Here is a 20,872-nt window from a genome sequence, read left to right as displayed (position 1 = left end):
CAATCCTTGTGCGACATGTACCTTATTATCTGCAAATGACTGGCCTAAAACATATGTATACATTGTATTTATAAAGCGTGCGACCATATTTGTACCCATGCTCTTTCCCCACAAATTTGAGCTAAATCTGGATGGGTGGATGTATGACTATTTCCATTTTATCTGAGTTCCGGTATCTCGGGTAAGTTTTTAGATCCGGCCATCTACATTGAACTTCAAGCATAAGTTTATTTTACACAGTTATTACTCGTACGCAGGAGTCCATCATTCTATAATTATTATGGATAACCATTTGAATATAAATGCCTTTACAGAACATCTACCTCTTGTAGTAAAAAAAGATCGTACTAGACCATAATACGAACAGGCCCCTGCCACTTAACTTAGCGCAGGTTTTAATTCACACAAAGCGATAACACGTATATTCGTCAAATCCTTACATAGTATTTACAGAAATATGAGGAAATGGCCTTAATGTCAATTATTATGTAGAATACTACTTACCTTAAATATTTCTTTAAGAAATTCATCGATTTGTAATTGAATGACAAGTCTTGGACATAACCGAATTGTTTATTTTTATTTTTTATTCCATTTGGCGCATTTAATTTATCTAGTAGAAACATTAATAAGATGTCAGTATCTACTCGGAAAGCAGGAGTGAAAAGGCTTTTCGCGGTTACGGTTGTATTAATAAAACCCGGCCCGGTCCAAACCACGGAAATAGCCGATTTCGATTGTAGAGAAGCCACCAGAAACTTACGGAGGGAAGGCTAATATAAATACGAATGATATCGTGTCGATATCAAGTTACATTCAATCACATATATATATAGAAGTTAAAGGCATTTGTTTATGTATTTTGATATTCATAGCTTTATAGTCACGTTCTCTTGTAAACCAATAGCCAAAGTTTCTAATCTATCTGGCATTTATTAAGATCAACGATTTTCACCTGCTTAAAAATTGTAGGACATTTCTTTTTTTATATTTTCTTTCTTTTTATTTATAAGCGTGTTGCTTTGCAACTTTTATCATTAATACATGTATTTTTTATGAGGAAGACAACTTCTATACATCCTTGCAGTGGTTGCAAATGCACAATTTAGTATTATGCTTCTATTTTTCTTTTTATCATTTTGTTTTTTCTTTAAGTTTCAATATGTTAATCAGTGTTTTCGCTACATATTGATGTGACATTGAACATATCTTCCAGGATATAAACTTTCCAGAAAATGCTTCTACGTAGAGGTTCGCAATTGCTGTCATTTTTTCACGTTGTGAAAGTAGTAGCTTAGCTAACTTCCTTTATTTTGGACTTGAGGAGACGTTGAACACATTATCGTAATCCCATGAGTAGCTGTTTACGCAACTCTTCATGTCATCACACTACTGTACTTTTCACCGTAATCGCCATGATTACGCGCAGAGGGCCGTAATAAGGCACCTGTGCATGTCCGACAATTTTCTGAGGATGAATCAATAAAAATAATAAAAAGAGAAAACAATGAGTGAATGAATAAGTAAATTCATAAATTTATTCAACAAAAAGTAGAGTAATTTATTGTTTTTCCTCTATCATTGCAAGTATTTGGTATGCAAAAGACAAAATCTCCACCAAGCGCGGCAATATACGCCCACAATTATATCAGAGGAAGGCGGCAAATTTTAAAGAACTTAACTGTTAAAACCCAAAGGAGAGTAACAACAGATGAGAAGAAATTCCTCAAAAAGTCCAGAAAAAATCCTTACCAGGTACATCTACGTAAAAATACACCTAAAATTGGAGGTACTAGCCATGTTGTACCAAAGAAAAGTGTTCTCTGTTTTCCCTAAGACCAATAATAAAACATCAAAGAAAGCTCTCAGTTTATAGTAACATAAAAGGAAGTACTGAAAAAGTATTGTAAGTAAACAAAAAAAAGATCTGTCGAATAAAGATAAGAGAATCGCAATGCAGATCAATATAATCACGTAACAAAGTCATATGAAATTTGATCCCTAAGTGTGGCCTTGGCTTTGATGCAAGCCATCCAAAACAAGTGCTCTGCACAAACCTTGGTTTCCGGTACGTGTACAGTAAGAAAATTAAGAACAACCTCGCGTTCCTACTTTTTAAAAGCCTTTAAGTTGGGTTTAACGTCACACTGACATAACTATAGGTCATATAGACATTTTCCAGCTATGATGGTGGAGGAATACCGAAGGTGCTCCATCCGTGCATTTTTCCACCGACTTCCCGTAAACCAAAATGATGACTTTCTCGTATGAAGAATTCAACGCCCAGATTGAGGCTCGAACCTACACCAGTGAGGGGCAAGTGATTCAAAATCAGCGACTTTTACCACCTGGCCAGGGATGTCCCTTATAAAAGTCAGTGAAATGGCAACAAGTGAAGTGGTAATTACTTTTGTTGCTGTGAAACCGATAACAAAGCAGTCTGACTCACGCGCCATAGTCATAGTGGCTACGGGTAACTGAAACCAAATTTAGCCAGCATTGAAATAACCAGCTCCAGCATCAAAATCAACATCCAAGGTGGAGGTATTTTTGTAAAAAAAATGAATGCTCTTTAAAAATCCAGTTGTATGAGTTTTGATGTTTATATATTATTGACTATACAATAAGTCCCTACAGAATTTGTAGAAACATGTAGAAAACGCATTTATTTTATGTTTTCCAGTGAATTATAGAGTTTTCTCAGTGAAATAAAAGTGATAATCCATAGTTTTGAAACAGTAGATTATCATTTGTATTTTTCACTGTTTCTGCCGAACTTGTTCCGGTCCTCCGTCGTGAAATAAAAGTGATAATCCACAGTTTTGAAACAGTAGATTATCATTTTTATTTTTCACTGTTTCTGCCGAACTTGTTCCGGTCCTCCGTCGCGACTGAAGCCAAATTGTATACCTAGCGTTATGAATACCGGGGACCATAATGACGATGACGTCGTTAAAATGACGTCATTTATGTTATGCTTCCTGCTGACCTTTCCCGCGATTTTCGACATTTTATTAATTACGCAACAAAAGTAGAGTTTTACACATGAAATAAAAAGAAAATGTGTTTGTGTCAGTGAAATATCAATTTTATTTCACTCGTGAGCACCAAAAAAGTCATTTTCACTCGTGGCTACGCCACTCATGAAAATATCAGTTTTTGATGCTCACTTGTGAAATAAAATTGATATTTCACTGAAACAAACGAATATCCTGTATTTATTACAAACCGTTAGCTTGTTCATTACATTATATATATATATATATATATATATATATATATATATATATATATATATATATATATATATATATATATCTGAATAATTTAATAACAATGTTTATTACGCCCCTTTGAGAAAATAACGTCAAAATTACGTCCCTTTATATTGACGTCGCGTCATTACCATAGTAACGTCACGTTACATTGTATGTACACTGATGAGCCGATAGGGGAAACTAGTTTTTTTATAATTAAATAAAGTTGGAAAGGCATGTGAAGTCATTTTATTTATTTAATTTATAGACTTGCATCTTGTGCCGAGTCTTTTCATTGTCAAGTTTATATACAAGACTCCAGAAATGATATGGGAGAAGATCAGTGTATATATCTCTCATACCCAACATCCAACGCAACACTTTTATATGACTTCCATTGTTTCCGTCGTTGAAAGTTTGTAAGGTTGTATGTGAAAAATAGATTTAGGGATTAATCCAAATAAATTCATACACCTACAAATAAATGCTTTGAAAAAGAAATTACCGTTACCAAAATGTGTAAAACTTCGACTAAAAGGTGTATATAAGCTACAGTTGCAACATTTGTTTCCATTTTAACAGCTGTCAATTTTTACAACTCTTTCTATTTTGTCATTGCACAGCTGTAGAATTAAATCTACATGTATGAAAATAGCAAATGCTTTACTATGGTGGCATATTTCTGCATCAACTTTTAAGCAGATAGTTATCGCGAAAATTCGTAGTGTTCATGAAAATATAAAAACTTTTCAAGATAAGAAACGCTTGTTCTAAGTTGAAAAAAATCACGATAGTGCCAAATACTAATAATAAAGGAAGTTAAAAAAATACGTTGATTTAGTAACCCATCTAAATGTTTTAATTAAATATCTATAAGTTTAAGACACTCTTAGGGGTAGTATTTGAAAATTGAGATGGATATAACCAACTGCATTCCGTAGATGGGACTATTGAATTATCTTTATGCAGTACAAGACACTATTTTGACATATAATCCCGATAACCAGAAAGTTTTTTTCCATGAAAACGTTCTCCTAATTTTACGGAATTTTATTTAATCTTTCGCGAAACCTATTTTGTTTTCGCGAAAGTATCGTATTCATATGCCACCATACTTTACACCTGTAAAACATCTGTAAAAGACTGTAGTTCAAAATTACAACTGTAGAAGATCTGCAAATTGATTATAAACAGAAACGAGGTTATACACTTGACAGATGTAAAGAAAAATTCAGAAAATATACGGATAAAAGATACAATTGAAAGTTACAGCTGCGTCTTAAATATTAACTAAAAATAATTGGTATTAATAAAGCTTCCTTTATCTGAAAACATGAAATTTAATAACTGACTTTATACAATATAGTCAATAATGTAGTATTGTTACTCTTTGTATATAATTGCATATTGGTTATTAACAGACGAACATTATGTAGCTATTACAAACGGCATGTTTACAGCTAAAACATCTGTAAAGGTTGTATTTACAATGAATTATAGTGTAAAACGCAGGTAACTGAAAGTGAAAAGTTACTTAAAAAACTGTGTAAACTCAGCCACAAACACAGCTATTTAAAGTCGGAAGGTACTTGTGTAAATCTTTTTGTCTCAAAAGTTCAGCAATGTATTTATATTTTCTTGGCGGGAGATTTATCTATACCTTGAAAATGTCAGCCATGTTTAATAAGGTAGTAAAAAATGGTAGCGACATAGTTAGAGACGAAGCAAGGGATTTTGTAGAGTTGGTGGTGTCGTCGCAGATGATTACACAAGTGGCTACACCTAGCACAGGCAGGAAACGTAACCGGTTTCCCAGTGATATGGACACGTTTGATATCAGCACGGTAAAGTAAACCAAAAGTGATAGACATTAGTAAACGTAGTTTTAGTTTTACAGCCCGACGTAATTTTACAAACACCATGTCTCCAGAGAACAGTGTGATTGTGACACAGTTCATGTAAATGGGAAGCCTACCGTTAAACAGCTGTTTTCCAAACTTTCTACCGACATGCATAATTATGCTGTTCGACTCACTTCGGGATAGGATAGAACAACTAGAAACTAGCCTTGAACAGAAAATTACATTCAAAGTGTCGTAGATAGTTGACAAAAGGTTGAAGGCTGCGGTTGGCAAAATACGGAAGGAGATGGAGGACCAGCTGACGGAGTTCCGGGATACTATTCGTGCAGATGTTACTTCGGATATCAATGAGATAAATGACAAGGCAGATGACTTTGTATCTCATACGCCTGCTGCAGTTCCAGGGAAGGATGATGTCACTCGCAACATTGTTGTAATTGATCTACCAGAAACATCCGGTGAAAATGCGACTAACAAAGCCAACTCATTAATTAAGGATAGGTTGAAAGTGAAAGATGTATCATGTGAAAGTGCTTCGCGAAAAGAATCTAAGAGTGCAAACAAACCAGGTGTTGCTGTGGTGAAATTTAAATCGCATGATGATAAGCGCAAAGTGACAACTAATAAATCAAAGCTTAAAAATTAGCGCCAATATTCAAAGATATACATCAATCATGACCAATCTCCGGCAGATCGTGTGTTATCACACAATTTCAGAGCAATAGTGGGTGCATTGAAAAATAACAATCTGGTGGTTAAGGGTAACCGTATTGTGAAGAAAGACCAAGGTTCTGACCGTAATTCTGATTATTCCAGGAGGGATAGTCGGCATGGAGCGCGGAATGATCAGTATCGTGGTTCTGATATTCGTGATGTTTCTCACGACAACAGGAATGACAGAGACACAAATGGCTGGCGTGAACAGCGAGGGCGGAACAACAGACAGGGGAACAGACAGGGTGGCACTAGAGGGTGTGGGGGTTAAAGAGGGCGAGACGGTGACAGACGCTAGGTGCTCGAGCAAGTGGGGATGATATGATTGTACTTAACGAGCACCTTGATTTTCACATAGCAGCTAAATTTGTTGCCCAGAGTGCGAGCCGTGCACTTGGTTTGGTAATTGCTCAATGCAAATCAATTGATGGAGTCCCGTATAATGTGTATACAAAACTGTACAACCTCATTGTTTGGCCTATTATAAATTACGGTGCCACAGTCTGGGGTTGTCGGTCATTCTCTTCCATCAACGCTGTTCATAATCGGGCTATGAGGTTCTTCTTGGGTGTTGGAAAGTATACCCCGAATGTAGCGTTGGTGGGAGAGATGGCATGGCAGCCTACAGTTGTCCGCCAGTGGAAAAGTGTGATTAATTTTTGGACTCGGCTGTGTAATACAGGTAATGTTCGTATGAATAAGCGGGTTGCACTGTGGGCAGCATCTAGAGCAACCAAACTTTCGTAAAACTTGGTACACCGTAGTCAAGGCTAAACTGATTGAGTGTCATTGCATATGTTTGTGATATTAGGAATCCTGCTTCAAAACAATATATTACTGAGACAGTCTGTAAATCACTCATGGACAAGTTTGTAAATGATTGGAAGGAAGTTTAAACAGTCAAGTTGGTAATTCGAGACAAAGCAGAAATAAGCTTAGAACCTATTTTCAAAAGAGAACTAAGGGTAGAAAAATATTGTCAAATGATATTACCACCTTCACACAGATCGGTATACTGTAAATTTAGGTGTGGGGTAGCACCAATCAGACTGGAAACTGGTCGGTATGAGAATTTAGCCATTGAAGGTAGAAAATGCCCATTTTGTGATATTGTTGAGATGTATTGTTAAATTGCTACTTGTATGATGACTTATGAAAAAGTCTGTTTGAAGAAGCTTTATCTGTATATCCTCTGTTTGAAAATATGCCAGAATCCGAAAAGCTATCATTTATTTTTACAAATAAGGAGACAATTATATCATGTGCCAGAACCTGTTTTCTTATTCTTAATAGAAGAAAGTCTTAACTTTGTAAATAATGTCATTGTAATTCTTAACCTATATACGTTTTAGCTCATCTAAGTAACAGTTGCTAATCAGTTCATCTTAGATCTGATCTGGGTGATATATGATTTTTTAAAACGTTTTTAATATAAGCGCATTAGTGCCAGTATTTCTTTTCAAAATTGTAATCATGAACTTCGTCTTAAGGACGCTTGCTACAGGTTCGTATTTTTTTTCAATAATAGATTTTGATGAAATGTTTTGTATTAAAAGATCATGTTATGATGTATTGAAAAATGAAATAAATATACTAGGTCACCAGTTTTGTTTCAATTTAATTTGCCCCTAGATATTGTGCTATTTTTAACATCTTTCAAAATTTCTATAATCCTAAAATATATTTTAGTAAAGTACAATACTCAGTATAAATTTGATATCTAAGCATTTTTTCAACGGAAACAATCTATTTGAAACATGCTCAAAGAAATCAAAATATAATGATTTTGTAAAGAAAGGAATACTTGTTCAGCAGACCCAAGGGCTATTTTTGCATATTTTTGTCAATCTTAAGTTGGTACTTCTTCTATTTTATCGAGTTTTACATAATAGAATTTAATCAAACTCTGTACATACCTTTGGTAATGTCTGCCTAATCTAAAACAAAACGAAAATTGATAGGTCACCGAATTAGATTTCGCTTAAATCAAATTACAACGAGGTGGGGTGTGGCGGGCATTTATACAACGCAGGTTGGTACGAAATACTCTTTCAGTGTTTGAGCAAATGACTTAGAGATATATCAAATTATCTAACGGCAGATTTCTTAATAAGCGGATTTAAGGTGTTTCTTTAGCATCTTGATGTCATAGAACGATGAAAGTTTCCGCCTTTCTCCGAACAAAACCTATAGTTTACGAATACGGATGTACAATATGGGTACGGCACTGGATTAGAAACAGTTGTGACTCAATGCAGAGTTGGAGCGCCGGTATAAATTACAGACCCCAGTATATGTCGGATTGAAGCAATTTGAACTAAATGTACTTTAAATGTATATATTCTGTAACCATGGTGATACTTACCCTAACATTTAGTCAGTATATTATACATATTTTACATTAAATGCATGCGAACATACAATAAAAAAATTGCGATTTTTTGCCGTACACGACATTAGATAACCACTTCCGGGCATGCGCAGAAACCGCTCCAACTCTGTAGTGAGCTACATCGATTAGAAACACAACCAAATTGGCACGGTGTTGGGGGTAAATATCGACCCGTCCGGAAAAACTGTAGCGAGTGCCTTTAACTGTGTTTTAATGAAGAATAAGCAGCTACTACTTAGTTTTACTATGCACTATAGATTATATATCAATTTTATTATGTACCTTTCAAAGTGCATCGTTTTGAATTGTAAGAGGGAAAATGGCCACTTCTTGCTGTGGCGCATTGGAACGCACGACTCGGAAGCAATTTCATGAATTTATTAGCTTGTCTTTTCGAAGGATATGTAGAGCTATTGCATTCACATGTGCGGATAAAGTCAAATGTACACCTGGAGAATCAATCCCCATAACTAGATTTGAATTTGACAGAATTATGCACCTTTAATTGTAACTTAGAAGTTTGGGTTAAAGTTTCTGATAAAGTTACATATTATTATCACTATTAAAGCTTTTGACTTGAAGCTTAAAGTAGTAATTCTCATAGGCTACACCAGGAGAAACAACCTCCATAACTCTGCTTGAATTTTGATAGAATTATGCGGCTTTTAAGCTCTAATTCAGAGTCAGGTACTGAGAAAGGTCGAGCGTGCTGTATTACGGACAGTTCTTGTTTGCATTAGTGGACTCTGAGTGGTGGGTCACAGGTGCGTCGGAGCAAGCGGTGTCACAGTTAATATAGTCTCTTATAGCTCTACTTATAGAGCGGCTATGTACTTAGTTTTATTTATGTATAATAGAATTGTAAACTTACATGAACGTTTATAGATGAGACTTAAATAAATAATAAAACTAAACTATTTGAACTCGGAATAAACACAAACCCAACAGGGGTCCGTAACGGAGGAATGTTACATAGAGATTTTTGGAACTTCGTCAAATAGCTCAAAAGGTCCCTTTCGATGTTGTCTGAAAGTGTCAGTATATGCCTCGGATGTAAGATATTTCCGTATTTGAGAGCTGCAGACCTACACATTTCAGAAATATTTTAAAAATGAATTTCGTGTAATAAATGTCGATTCTACGGAAGCGTGAATAGGGCCATCAGACGTTAATACGTTTTATCACGTTACAGGTGCGGAAAGGATATTTCAGTACGTTATTTTCAAACAAATGACTTGCATTATATTTAAAATGACCTTTCTCGCAGGACAACCGCTAAAATATCAATACAGATATGAATTCACGTTTTGTTATATTTTCTCTTCCTGTTTTAACTTTAGAAGAAATATATTGAATATGTAAACACTCGCATATATAAATGTTGGAATTCGAAACTACCACTTATCTAACGGTATAAAGGGTCATCTGATAACATTATTATTTTTTTACAACTGAAATTATTGCAAGTGATCACACAAACAGAATGGAGAAAGAAGGGTAATTCCAAATATGAAACTGATTAATTTGGAAATTCGTATACCGGAAGGTTTAAAAACAGAAACGCTATACTCATGGGGTAGACTGCGTGATATATCAGAATATAGAAAGACGCTAAAGTATTTACTATATTAAGGAATATCAAAGAAAACTGCTACAAAGGAATAAAACTCTTAAGAAAGCAAGTAAGCACTAGAAATTAACGTTGTACAAAAATATGAAAACCGTATACTGTTTGGAAATCCGCAGACTTAGTATAGAATATGTTAAAATATTTCACTAGAATTAAGGTTCAATTACTAAAATACAAAATAAAACCAAAAACCTAGATTTCAAAAGACGTTGATATATCAGATTAAAAAGAACTAGAAATGTCATAAAACCATCAGAATGGATTGGTAAATAGTGTCATTGCTTGCTTTGTTTCGAAGATTAGAGATCACATATTATCAAGTATCAAGAAATGTTTGTTTTTCGCAGGGAGAAGGGGAGTCAACAAGAATAATATCATTAAGTATTACACTAATGAGCTGTAAGCATTTTCGACTCATCTTGGATTTCCATGTGTTTGCCTATATTGGCTAAAGTCAAATATAAAGTACCCATTCCCTGTTTGAATAAAAACAAGTCCACTAAATTGTGACTGAAAGGTACTTATTCCATAAACTGGTATGAATATCCACTGGATAATATCATAATATAATTTATAGTACTATAATGTTTAACGGATTTTACAAGGAATTGAAATGTCTTGTTTATTTATCTAGTCAGCCATGCGTTCTAGTTACGCCTATCTGTTTTACGTCCATCAGAATCATGAACAATTACATAGTAATAAAGGAAATTAATTGGCATTATTAGAATGTATGGTACACTGTTAAAGTCGAAAATGCCGATTTAGCTTTAAGACATACGCCCCAAGGTCGGACATATTCTGTTTAATATGACCCTGGCTGGGAATTAGCTTTAAGCTATTTCATTAAGTACGACCATGGATCAGGCATAATCTATCAGTATGATACCAGGATCATATTAAAACGAAATAGTATGACCCTGAATTAAGATAATAAGTTATGAGTACGACCCTAAGATCATACTATTTTAAATAGTATGACCATGATTCAGACATATTCCAATTAGCTTATAGACGATTCCGAATTAGCATGACCCTCAATTACAACAGCCTTCTTTATTTACGACCCTGGATTGGACATAATCCAATTACATGTAACAAAACCCTAGTTCGGACATATTCCAATTAGTATGACCCTAGGTTGGACATACTCCAATATACCCTTGGTCGTACTAAATATGCAATCGTTTAAAGCTAATGCCAAACCAGGGTCGTACTAAATAGAATTTGTCCGACCCCGGGTCATACTAAATCGTATTGTCTTAAAGCTAAATCGGCATTTTCCACTCTAGCAGTACGTCATTTGAATGCAATTAACACCCTTCAAAGGGGACGTTGCAACAAGTCACTGCCTTTTTTGTGTCTACTGATATGAAATGTCACCCGATAAACTATCCAATTCACAATCGTATTTGTTTGTATTATGTAGCGTTACGTGATAATATGTGGGAATTTCCAAATATAAGCAGAATTACTCATAGTTAGTAATGATAACGAATGCAACACGTTAAATTAGTAAGGTGCAGTTAGGTAGCTATTTCAATAATAAATTATATTGGTACAAGAGACATGCAATAATGTAGATCAAAATGATTTGGACGTTTCTTTATTTTAGTTGTATGATTATATATTTCCATTTAGCAACAGGTAAGCTAATCAATATATTGATTGTTTTAGTAGTAATTGATTATTGTATAATATCATTACACACTTTAACATGGTAAGGTGTTAAAAAGTGGTTACCGTGTGAAAGTGTTATTACTACGCTTAGTGTTTTATGACTTCCTGTTTTTTGTACCCAAGCACAGTACTGTATCCATACTTTATTGTCAACTTCTACATACCAGTAAGAGGTGAAAAATGACTGGGAAGCATCAGTTGAATTGTTAAAGCTGGCAGTATGATTCTGATCATGACGTTATTAGGAAATAGGGTTCACTATGGCGATCATTTTCTAAATTTGATACAGTGGTAACATTATATCATACCATAACAACGATTATTTGATGGAACAGGTAAATAGATTTGAATGATAGAAATATCGTGTAGTTATTGCCTTTTATGCACGCTTTTCCGTGCCAAAGGGAAAATATGTATAATGCCTACAAATTATTTTAGCGGTGTAGTCTCTATTTTCATGCTCATCTTCTTGTGTTTCTTATTTATCAACCCCTTAACGCATGCAAATATGATGATATTCAGAGCTCTTTTACTTCTGCATGCAAAATCTCAAAAGTGTTTGCTATATCAAGCATAACAGACATACCCATAGCTTTAATCAACGTTTCCATACCAATTGTTGAATCAGAGTTCGAGCCCAAGTGTTGGTATGCATCGCGGCTTCGCTCCTCAGTAACCAAGCATTGCGAGGGCTCAGTTTGGTATAGAGTTTTACACCCGCGCTTTTGGCGGTATCTTTTGTATAGCAATCCGTCTCATAGGTGAGACATATTTATATAATATTTGCTGTACATAAGTTATGTTGGAAGGGGAAGCCCTTCTGCGTTTTAATAGCATGTTTGACTGCATTAAAGCTATCATTAGTTACCTTCACGTGTTTCTGAGCTGCGTTTCATGACTCTGTAGGCCTGTTGAATCTGAAAATAAAATCATATCGGAACTTTAAGACAGCTGTCAAATTTTGTCAACGCCCAATACATATGATTGACATTTAACACTTGACTTAGCAGGTAATTGATACAATAGTAATGTGAAAGGCATCCGATTGCCATTAGGGCGCCGCCATCGTTGACTCATGCATATTCATTACAAATAGCCTCAATGCCAATCTGTGTTCATGCGCATCATTACGTAAATCTATTGTAAAATGCAGGCTGACATGGAACAATAATTCGTATAGTGTTTTAACACGTGCGTTGGAAATTTGATACTGAAGAACAGATATTAATATAATGAATATGCATGGTCTAAAATAGACTCCTGTCAAATAAGTATGTAATACAATTGTCGCTGGCCACGTGATATTTTATAGCTCTTCAAATATATGTGTGCAATGTGCAAATGTTGAAGTAAGGATTGCAGATGATTCTTTTTAGTTTCTACCTATGTAGAACTTTTCCTTGCGTTTCGTTAAGAACGACAACTCATGCCTTAGGTAAGTACTTACAAGCAGTGATACCTATTCTTTCACTTCTCTTGTAATCAAACACTTGAGTGAGAAATGAAAAAGCTTTAAATCATATCTTTTAGCACAACAAAAATATTCATGATTTATTCATATGTATTTGATTTACCCTTTAAAACCTGCTTCATATGATTTTGCCAGCATTAAAAGCCGGTAACAAAATGAAATGCCGGTAAGTATTTTGTAGAGCAGATAATACAATTTTGTTTGTACCGAAATGTCACAACAGAAGCACTTTTGAAATACAAAAACGATAGGATTAGGAAATGTGCAATTATATTGTTCTCTATTCTTATGCCTACGCAATGTATGCGTCACAGTCACCAGTAGGCTAGCTCCTAGACTATGACATATCTTTTTACAATTTGATGATTGAATGTATTGAACTGAGCTAGTCTATATTCTATGTCCAATATGATAATAATACAATCAGTTTCTAAAATAGACAGGCTTTTGTCTCTATGAAATTAAACTAGACAAAAAAGCGCAGAAAAATGTAGAAATATATTTACTAACGGTGTAGTGGCTAGTCTAGGTCACCAGCACAATAACAAGCGTGTATTTAAATTCTTTAAATTATTTATTTCTTTTAAAGTATAAGTGAGAGTTCAACATTTCTAATTAAGGTACAGTCACATATACGGATATGTCCGTGCGTTGAGGTACGGTGCGGATGGGATTGACCTGTGGAGGGGGTGGACACGGATAAGTACGTAGCAGTACGTGTTAGTGCGGGAAAAAATGGGGGAGAAACGGCGAACAAAACAGAAATACAGGACGCGAATAAGTACGGATAGGTACGGCGTACTACGTTGAACTACGTTTTACTGCGCCTGGCAACTCAGCGCGTGAACGGGTCTGCGGTGAACCACGTTGAACTACGCTTAAGTACGGGCAGCCTCGAATAACTACGTTCAGCTACGGATCAGTACGCATGAACGGAAAGGTACGTTTCAGTACGGATAATTACAGATCAGCTCACGCGGGACACCCACATTCCGTCTTTCCTCGAAGGAAAAATATTGCATAGCAAGGAATTCCTCCGAGTTCTGTTTAATTCTGACTCGGAGTACTGACTGTTAAAGTTTTATTACTTTAACGGAATTTCGTCAAGTCACTCCGAGAAATTACCTGACGGAACTCCGAGTCGAAATTATACAGGGAACACTATAATGATTTCCGGTATTTTATGGCCGCTCCGCGCGACTCAGAGTCTGTAATAAACAATAAATTTCGAGTGCCGCAAGATGATTTGACGAAACTTCGAGGCAGTATTTTCTTACTTGGACGGATTGTTTTTATATAATTAGCTTGTTCTTTTAAATGAATATATAAAACTGTTTTGAATTTTTATATTGAAATAGTTTCTGACCATGCGAATTAGATTAAGAAGTATATTTATGTATAATAAACTAAATTATTAATCATACGAAATTAAACAAACTTTCAAATCACCGCCGTTAAAGACAAGTGATTTGTTAAATTTTGATATTCAAATACTTTCTGACTTTGCGAATTAAATTTAGGAAAAAGGTCGTGTAATAATTTATGCATTAAATTAAGAATAATTTATAAATAGATAAACTTTAAAATAACACCCGCTAAAAGTAAATTGTTTAGTATGATATTCAAAATACATGCCGATTAGATTTAGAAGTAAATTTATGTAGAACGGACTAAATTATTAATAATTAATATAATTAAACAAATTTCCAAATGAGCGCCGTTAAAGGAAACTGCTTTGTTTAATTTTAATATAGAAATAATTTCTGACTTTGCGAATTTAATTTAGAAATAACGTCATGAAAATGAACTACATTATGAATAATTTATAACTAGATAAACTTTTAAAATACGCCCGCTAGAAAGGTAAATTGTTAAGTATTAAGAATTATATAAAACTAAACACAATTTCAAATAACTGCCGTGAAAAAATAGTGATTTGTTAAATATTATATTGAAATAGTTTCTGACAGTTCAAATTAGATGTAAAATGGATTAAATTAGAAACTGTATAAGACTAGATAAACGTTAAGATAGAAAAAAAAATATTTTAAAGTAAGATAAAAATGCTACAGTATTATTTGTATTTACAAATTCTGTGTTATTTCGCTTATCACTTTGTAAAATAATCGCCCTGCTCCGAGTAATCTAAATTCTCTCCTCGAAGTTACTCGAAGGCCCATTTAAATTTGTATAGGTAATTAATTATTCGTCTCGGAAGGAATTCCGCGAAGTAACTCGGAAACAAAAGAAACCAATATAGGTGTGTATTCCGCTAATTGGATTCCATCTCGAGTCACTTCGAGGATTTCCTTCGAGTCACTTCGCATAAATTCTCGGAGTTAGATAGCGAAATTCCTTGACGGAAAATGGCTGACTCGAAGAAACTTCGTGTCGGAGCCTTGGTACACGTTTTGGCCATCCTCCGAGAATCGAGTAGAATAGGTTTTCCGCGTGAGCTGATCTGTACGTTTTAGTACGTTTAACTACGGATGATTAAGTTTCAACCAAGTTGGACTAAAGTCACGCTCAAATGGCTACGGATAGCTCAAACTTGTGTGCATGTTCAAAGTTGGAGAAACTTGCAAGTTTGGGGTAAGTCTTGAATACGTTTTGACCAAGTGTTGGTACGGATTGATACGGATTACATCTTTGAGGTACTGCTCAGGTACGGATCGATACGGATTACTACGTTTCTATCCGTGACTAGACGTAGCTATCCACGCCGTATGTGTGACTGGGGTGTTACACGAATATGTAATGTCGACTTAAAATCTTATATACGCACAAAATACAGAAGGCAAATCATGAAATGCACGTGCAACGTTCCCGCCAAAATACGTATGAAAATGTGCGGATCTTAACAATTACAAGCGGAATGTGGTTAACCAAACACTGTATATAGCACTAATTCAACAAAATACAATTTTAAAGAATTTCAGTCAAGGGAATCTCAACTTTAAAAAAATGGCATGCATGGCATGACGCCGGAACGACTGACGATTCCTCGAATATTAGTCAATGGTTCGTTCTTTACATTTCATACAGTTCCATATGATAAAGGATTCGGATATTGTGTGGTGTATGCCTCAGTACAAAAGAATTTTAAAAACATTTTTAAAACCACTTAGTGATATATTTTGGACACACGATTTCTAATATTGACGAATTTTTGGATTACAGGACAAAAAAGCATATGAAATTATCCGCAAGTCTAAAAATATTCTTACTTTTGTTTTGATCAGACTCCCGTCTACAGGTGTGATAAAAATTAGGCAGCTGCAGTCAAATACCGTATCTTTCTGCTTCGCCTGTAGTCGTGTTTTATAATACTTGTTGTGTGAAGCTCCTATATCATAATGTTTGTAATTTCAAGCATAGCAAGTTAATCAAACAAAACTACCTTTTGGCAAAGATATATAAATCATTCAATGAAACTATTGAAGATTTGCTTATCATTCATTGCCGAAAATGCACAACTCAGTTCCGTAAATATGTAAAAAGCCTAAAAGAACGATTTAAGACAATTTTAGCGACGATATGGAATAAATAAAAGTTTTGAATGACAATCAAATCAGTCGGGTAGCAGAGATCATTCTCTTTCCAGCGATAGCTTTCTCAACAAATTTTACCTTGTAAAATTCTGTGGGTTTTAACGTTTTTGAATCGTCTGTTTGTTAAAAAAAATTCCGCCACAAAAATGTCACACTTTCCCCCAGGGCAGTAAATGATTTGATCTTTACATGTTTTTCTTTTCAAAGTGCTGAATTTACCGTAATTGCTACTAATTATGCATTTTTGTTTTGTTTTGTGCATTGCCCAGAGGTAGAAAGAGCATGCTTTACATAATATACTATGCAAATAGCCACTTAAGCATACAATACAGTTTTAGCAGAGTTGTCTCTATTTTTTTATTATCATTATTATTTTGAGATATTTTACCCAAGATCTTTTTTTCAGCTCAAATTACCTTTTTCTTTTCAGAAAATGATGTCCAAAGTATTTTTTTCAGACTGCGTACTTTGATGCAGTCAGCTACATACATATATCTAAAATGGATAGTGCATACTTGAAGTTTGTATTTTTAGTTACAATGCTTAATCAAAGAAATCGGAAACTAATAATTTTGCAATATAGCCCTAAGGAAATGTTATGATGGATTATCTTTGAACACCGCAAGACTTATTGGACTCAACTGCCACATTATTAGTTTATTAGTTTAGGTCGACCACGTTTTTTGAGCCGTGACTAATTTATGCAGGACAGTTGATTCGCCAAAAAGGGGTAGGAACATATATGTAAAACATAGTGAAGCAGTATAAGTTATCTATTAATGTAAACGAATGCATGGTCCAAAGGATATGGCTTTGGCTTAACAAACGTGCTTTTTGGGGTTCGAGCTTTGAAAAGTTCACAAATTTTTAATCGTTTATTTCAATAAACTCTGCACAAGAAAAGTGTGCAGTTCATTTAATCGATTAGTTATCTATCTTCCACAGACGTCAAACCCCTTGCGGGAACGTAGACGTTTTGCGCGTCAAAATCATAAAGAGAAAGAATATAGTGATTTAGAGTGGAAGAAACTAAAAAATAACTTTGGTGATATAAAAAGGTTAAAACTTGAGTTTGCAGGATAACTAGGACGAGGCGTGTTCAAGGCTGCAAACTGCAACACTGAACTGCTCTAGGGTAGAGAGGTGGGTTCCAATGGTACATCGTTCTCGGAAAATAAGAAAACTTGTAATAGTCTGTGATTGCAGAAATTAACCTAGGGAATGGCCATAGCGGTCACATCGGGTCATTAGAGTAAGGTAATCTACGATTGGGATAGCAACCAGATCATGATGAATCTTATAGAAGAGTGCTAACCCAGAATCTATACGCCTTAAGTCCAGTCGACGAAGGTTTAGGGAGTGTAGTATATCTGTTACACTGGAAGTACGGCCGTAGTCGGTCTTGATCCAACGGGTGGCTCTCCTTTGGACGCTTTCAATTTGGGCAATTTGAGTTTGGGTGTGGGGCGACCATACCTCGGAGGCATATTCAAGCTGGGGTTGGACTAGAGTCTGGTAAGCAATGGTCTTAATGAGTTCGGATTTGACCTTAATGTTTCTTCGTAAGAACCCTAGGGTTTGGTTAGCTTTTTGGTTTGTCACAAGATAGGTCATTTGAAATATCCACGCCTAGGTATTTAGCTGAGCTGACCGATTCAAGTTGGACTCCATGTAGGTAATACTGGGTAAGGATATGATGTTTCCTTCTAGTGGCGTGGATCACTTGACACTTGGAGGGGTTGAACTCCATATCCCACTCCAACTTTTCTAGAAGTTTTAGGTCATTTTGGAAAGTGACAGATTGGTCTGCAGATGGCGGTGTTAGATATGTTGCCGTGTCATCTGCAAACAGACGGAATTTGGAACTGACGTTTTGTGGAAGGTCATTTATGTAAGCTAGGAAGAGCAGGGGACCAAGTACAGACCCTTGCGGGACACCTGATAATACTGGGATAGCATCAGAGGTAGTGCCATTAAGGACTACTGATTGGATCTTATCATCTAAGAAGCCTTTGACCCATCTTAGTGTGTTACCTCTGACTCCATATTCGTGCATTTTAGTAGGACTTTTTCATGGCTAACCGTGTGGAAAGCCTTACTAAAATCTAAAAGTATAGAAGTATAAGATCTACTGGTTTCTTATTGTAGACTAAAGTGACCAGATCATTTACTAACATAACTAACTGAGTAACGCATGACCTTTTGTCCCTAAATCCATGCTGTAGGTCATACAGAATACCATGGTTGGTGAAGTGCTTAACAATAGATGAGGAAACAATGTGTTCAAGAACTTAGCATAGGACACATGTTAATGAAATTGGCCTATAATTTACTGGATTTGACCTATCACCTTTTTTAAAAAAATGGGGGCAACATATGCGGATTTCCACTGGGATGGAAGTGATTCTTCCTCCAGGGATTTCTGGAATATGACCTCAAGAATGGGGGATAGTTCTACAGGGAGTGTTTTAAGTATTATAGGCTTGACTTTGTCACGAACACTGGCCTTATGCAGGTTCAGGTTGCTGAGAAGTTTCTCAATATCATTGGTACCTATCCTAATATCTGGCATAGTAGGGACTGAATTACCATCTTGGGTAAGTTTCATTTTACTGAGAGAGGCGAGGTGTAGTGGTGATTTGGGGCTAAAAACAGACTGAAACTGTTCAGTACTGTTGCCTTAGCTTGATCATTCAGATGGAGTTTATTTTCATACTTCAAGGGAGGGATAGAGGGAGATTCCTCTCTCGAGTGTTTAATGAGCGAGTACAGTTTCTTAGTATTTGGTTTATTTGGGAGTGAGGCATCAGTGTTGTTCAGGTTTAGGATGTGCTCAAGATACTGGCTATAAACCTCTTTGACCTTTTTTCCGCACTAGATGCTTTAAGTCTAGAAATTTCTTTCGATCAGAAGATGAGCTAGTTTTCTTAACCTTTTTAAAAGCTCTGTTCCCCCTTCTGATGAGTTTCTTTATGTCCTGATTGACCCATGGAAGGTGGTCTCTTATAGTTCACTGTTTGGAAGGAATCCAATTTTCTGTAAGGTTATTTAGGGTATTTGAGAAATTTTCCCATAACTCTTCTGTGTTTAGTGCGGAGTATTTACCTTCATTGGTCATAACCTGGTGGTAGCCAATGAATGACTGTTTTATTTCCTGCCGGTTTGCTTTTTTATACAAGGGAATTTTTCGAGGCTCCTGGTAACATATCCTTGCGGATGTATTGACTTTTGTTTCTACTATATTATGATCACTGATGCCCGGTATAATGTTGACCTGATTTACTAGAGTTGTCTAAGTCTAGAATATTATTTCCTCTAGTTATGATGTGTTACCTAGTCACAAATACTTCCAGTTAGTCTTAGTTACCGTATAATTAATTAAATTGAATTGAAAGAAGCAAACTATATTAAAAATATAGAAACAATGAAAAACAAATAAGTGAAATATATAACATGGCTTTAAAAAAGAGTTCAAAGATTCTTGACTAAAATAAAATAAAAATAATGTATACTAGAGAAAAAGATACGGCCGTGATCTTGGTTTGAACTCGCACTTCATGCTTGCTTCTAATAGTGAGCTATGTCTTTTTTTCCATTTCAAGAAAAATGGCTTCAAAGTTTCAACATCCCTTATTCTCGTTATAGTTGGTCTTTTTGAAAAATTAAAAATGCAGGAAGAAGGTGTTTATTATTCTGTCTTGACAAATTAAATATAAAGAAATTATATCAAAAGATAAAATAGCAATTTGATTTTTAATTTGGATATAGATCAAAAATGAAAAATGTCTATCGATATGTCTACCTATTATAGTGCGCTAAGTGATCATAGCGCAATATGAAGTTAAAACAATTGCTTCTAAGTTTTCTGTTTTTAAAAAGTGATATATCTCCAGTGGATGTTTACTAAATAATACTAAAGGATTAAATACTAAATAATAAACTTTTGAATGTACTTTAGATTTTAGCAATGAATTATTTCAAATGGTGATTACAAATGTTGTTGTTGTGTTGAATTTAACGTCATTTTCAGCAATCTTACAGCTAAACACGTCTGTTTCAGCTTAATTTTATCTATTTTACTTCGATCATGAAACAAGATTTATATAAATCACGCTCGACGCTGCTTCCTGGGTCTCCAGTACTCGCGCATATTTAAGAATTGGAGAGGCAGTGGAAGAAACTCGTCTCTGGCGGGATTGGAACCAACGACCTTTGGAGACTAAGTCCGGCGCTCTAGCCCTGGCCCATTACGCTTCACTCATTTAACCAACTCACAAGGTTCCATTGCAGACTTAACCGACCTAAACCATTTACC

General features: G+C 35.2%; 1 protein-coding gene across 1 annotated transcript in view; it reads right to left on the bottom strand.

Moving 5' to 3' along the window:
* LOC123531919 (uncharacterized) overlaps positions 1-20,872 on the bottom strand; it is a 69,277-nt gene that overhangs the window by 28,825 nt on the left and 19,580 nt on the right. Inside the window, exon 2 of the mRNA XM_053518162.1 lies at positions 12,404-12,452. The gene's annotated coding sequence lies outside the window, so the exon portion shown is untranslated. The remainder of the gene's footprint in view (positions 1-12,403; positions 12,453-20,872) is intronic.

The sequence above is a fragment of the Mercenaria mercenaria genome, chromosome 11 (assembly GCF_021730395.1).
Source record: "Mercenaria mercenaria strain notata chromosome 11, MADL_Memer_1, whole genome shotgun sequence".
Classification (NCBI taxonomy): domain Eukaryota; kingdom Metazoa; phylum Mollusca; class Bivalvia; order Venerida; family Veneridae; genus Mercenaria; species Mercenaria mercenaria.
Note: the sequence above shows the minus strand (reverse complement) of the source record. Positions and strands in the feature narration are given on the sequence as shown.